Raw genomic sequence first — 3,913 nt, 5'->3', positions numbered from 1 at the left:
TTTTGTTATATACAATGATACATGTATATTAAGGTCAGTAAAACAGAGCGCGTGAAAGATTATGGTTCTTGAATAGACCAAAATTTTGTCAAATATTTAAAATCAAAGTAATAACATAAAATGCATCGATTAAATTCTTATTTATAATCAAAGCGCAACGTACTTGTGGAATTTTCTTCAAAATTTGCTGTGATTGTCGGAATTTTAACGTAAGTACCTTTATTTTTAGGTTAGGTGTCTTAATCACACTTATACGATTCCTACTTTACCGATACACGAGATTAGATATCAAATTGAAAGTTAGGAAAAATATAGAAAAGGAAAGTTTATATATTTATAAATTGTTACTATTTCAAAAAATTTCTTCCATAGACAATTTTTTTACAATTGTAAAAATAGCTTAGTACATAAACTTTTCTTCATTTTTCCAAGCTTTCAGTTCGATATCTCATCGACATTAAATAATGTTGGTCAAATAGAAATCGGATAAGTGCCACATGGCCTTAAAAGTTAAAACCTAGTATAATTTATTAGCTACTAGAAAAAAATATTCTGTATTATTATTTAGAATTGAAAATCACTGCTACAATTATTTTTAATTCGTGTCAAGTGAAATTACTTGACTTTTCTATGAATTGATAAATATATGCATGTATATAGAATTTAATAAACAGCCTCTTAACGAATAATTCATATACCGAGTTTTTAGATTTAATATACAAACGTATATTAAATGTATATTAAAAAATGTTTTACCCGTTTTCATGCCCTAAATCTCGACGAAATTACACTTTAAAAAATAAAGTTTTTTGTATGCAAAATGAAACATGTATTTGCTCAAAGATTTAGTTTTTTAACTACCCAACTATAATATTATATGTCTCTGAAATACGAATCATTGCATTTGGATGTACCCTGGCATCAAAAGTAACATTAAATAATATAAATAACCAATACTAGAATGTACAAAAAATTAATCGTGTGGGTTTTTCTCAAAAATATAGATCATATGGGACGAGGTGGCCGAGTGGTTAAGGCGTTGGACTGCTAATCCAATGTGCTCAGCACGCGTGGGTTCGAATCCCATCCTCGTCGAATGCTTTTTTCCTTCTTGAAAAAATCACTTTTTTATTCATTATTTCGATGCTTTAAAAAAATGTACGATAAGATTTGTTTTATATAAAAAAATAGTTCGATTTTTTTATTCACGCACAAAGATTTGAAAAACATTCCATTTGACATTGCTATACATTAGAGTGGTCTAAATTTATACCTGTATGCAAATTCGACTTCTGAATTTTGGTGATCGACGCCTCTCCCCCCATTCGTTTGATAAGCGGTAAAAGGAATTCCATTAGTTTTTTAAATCGGTAAACATTGACCCGTGCGTTCGGGTTTTTGAATTTAATACGGGATTTTAAACAAGTAAACCTTGGTTTGTAAAAAAATCTAAAAATAATGTTATTACCTTTTTGTAAATTGAAGTTTCGTCATCTCTTGAGGAATGTTCAAGGAATAATGTCCACAAAAATAAATTCTACCGCCCCCGCACCTTTTAATCATCTTGTACTGTGCCAGGAATATGCTCAAAAAAACGAAATATAGCAGTTTTATGCGTTAGAACAATCATTATTCGTGTAAACATTTTTTTCGCCTTCAGATTGTAAAAAGTTGTTATTTTTCAGGATAAATTATATAGTTGATGAATTTTAAGAATAATATTTGTTTTTTATGATATCTGGTAATCATTTAAACAATTTTCATTTGTTTAATTAATTTTCCCTGCAAATCGTAAAAGTTATTATTTTCTTAAATTAATGACACAATTAATGATTGTTGAGAGTAGCATATTTTTTTTATCGGCATTGGGCAATTATTTAAACAATTTTTTTCTCCCTGTGAATCTTAAAACATTTAATACTTTCTGGAATCAATATTGCAGTCAATAAATGTTAAGAGTGAGTAATGACTTTTTTTAATCCCTTGCACTATGTCGCTTATTATTCAGTATTTTCTTATTTCGGAACTTATAACTGAATGTTTAAAAAATACTTTTTAATGAAACTAGATTTTTCTCTATCTTTTCATATATGAAAAGAAGTAAATGATATTAGTTTTTTAAATAATAGCAAACTTTCTTTGACCACAATTATCACTCCTAACGATCATCACCTTTATATTAATTAACCAGCATTCTTTGACCAACGGTTATGGTTTTATACGTCGAAAATTCTATCCAAAAATCGATTATTTTTGCGCCAGACGACTACAGATGGATATGAGAAAAAAGTTTAAAAAAAGAATTGAAACTCTTCAAAATATTTACAATTTTCGCTTCAACCATTTTTCTATAGGAATATATTTTTTCTTGTGCATGGAAAATGAATAAGTCGAAAATTCTATTTTGAAGAGCTTGTGATACACTCAAATATCTATATTACCGACCTCACTTTATCAGTTTACTGATTTTTTTCTTTGACCTCAAGAACTTTTTTGTACTTAAAATATCGGACTGAAAATATGGAAAATGTATCGGAAGAACATAAACTACGTTTATGGACTTCCCCTGTGTAGAAATTATGCCCGGGTACGGGCCGGATTCCGGCTGGGTTGCCCTGCTTGTATCCGGAATCTGGTCAGGCTGACCGGGCGGATTCTGGTTGGTTTCGTCACGCTGCGCTGGTCGGATCTGGGCTGGGTGTACCCAGTCGACTCTCGGCCAGGTTATTCGATCGGATCCCGGATACAAATAGGGTAACCTGGTCGGAATCCAACCGGTTTTTGATTGGGGACGTCGATCGCATATTACTGGAGCCTTTCTACCACAGCGAACATATTCTGCCAACTGACAGAGATAAGAATCTTTGTCAGCACTTATTTCCATCTGTAAAAAGATGTTGGAATTTCAATTTAAGAACTGCATTCATAATGATAAATACATTAACTACAAACATTGATTGAATGCAAGTACTAAAATATAGGTTATGATCCGTAAGTTTCTGTAAGAAATTGCATTGTAAGAAATTAAAGTTAAATTGCATAACAAATTTACCCTAAGCGTAATTTAGTTTTAATAGGTTTTTTTACAAGAGATAAAATAAATTTCAGGGGTTTCACGTGACATCCTAAACTAACAAACCGGTTTAGAAAATTGATTTAACATTAACGTAGAAGAATATTAATAATGCTTACTTATTAACAAAATAATTCACTTACCTTTATAAATAATCCGCTTGCTCCAAGAAATTGGATACAATTTTGTGAAATTTAACAAATTTCTTAACGGATAACCCGGCGTCAACTGACGTTTTACTGCGTTTTTAGCATTAAAGACTCCGGAAGTCGCCGAATCGTTATTACGTGCAAGCATGATAACGTAATTCAAAACCTCGTTCGGAAAAAATGATTTCTCTTCTTATTACGTTTTTTTGGTTATTCAAGATAATACATAGATATATTAAAAATAAGCAAAATCGTATCCCAAAAAAAATAAGTATAATTTCACGGGAAACTATATGTTTGAAAATAAATAAGAAGTTGGTCAACGATTTCCCAGTCACGGCAAGTCTGGGAACCGCAGAACCAAAAGTGGGAAACCATACAATTAAAATTAGTTTAACTTTTCTTTCATAATTGATAAAAAAACACCTAAAGCACAAAAAATTGGTCTTTTGCCTGTCACATATTCACAAACGACCCACCTACGGCAGTCGTTTGTGGATATTTCTTTAGATGTTTTTAAGGTTATGATACTTCTATTGTCCACCATTTTTGGCCCGACTAGGTCCCGGTGGGAACTCGGTCAGATCCCGGCCGGGCAATCAAAAAATAGTATCCGGGTTTGACCCGGACAGATTCTGGCCAGAAACCTTCTTCTGGTCGGGTCAAACTGGGCTATTTCTACACAGGCCCT

The 3,913-nt window shown here is 31.7% G+C and overlaps 1 non-coding gene across 1 annotated transcript; it reads left to right on the top strand.

Moving 5' to 3' along the window:
- Positions 1 to 1,013: 1,013 nt before the first annotated feature.
- Positions 1,014 to 1,095, top strand: Trnas-gcu. Its single transcript has one exon. It is a non-coding gene; the product is annotated as a tRNA-Ser (tRNA).
- Positions 1,096 to 3,913: the final 2,818 nt, after the last annotated feature.

Source organism: Belonocnema kinseyi, chromosome 3, assembly GCF_010883055.1.
Source record: "Belonocnema kinseyi isolate 2016_QV_RU_SX_M_011 chromosome 3, B_treatae_v1, whole genome shotgun sequence".
Lineage (NCBI taxonomy): Eukaryota > Metazoa > Arthropoda > Insecta > Hymenoptera > Cynipidae > Belonocnema > Belonocnema kinseyi.
This window is presented reverse-complemented; position numbering and strand designations above follow the sequence as displayed.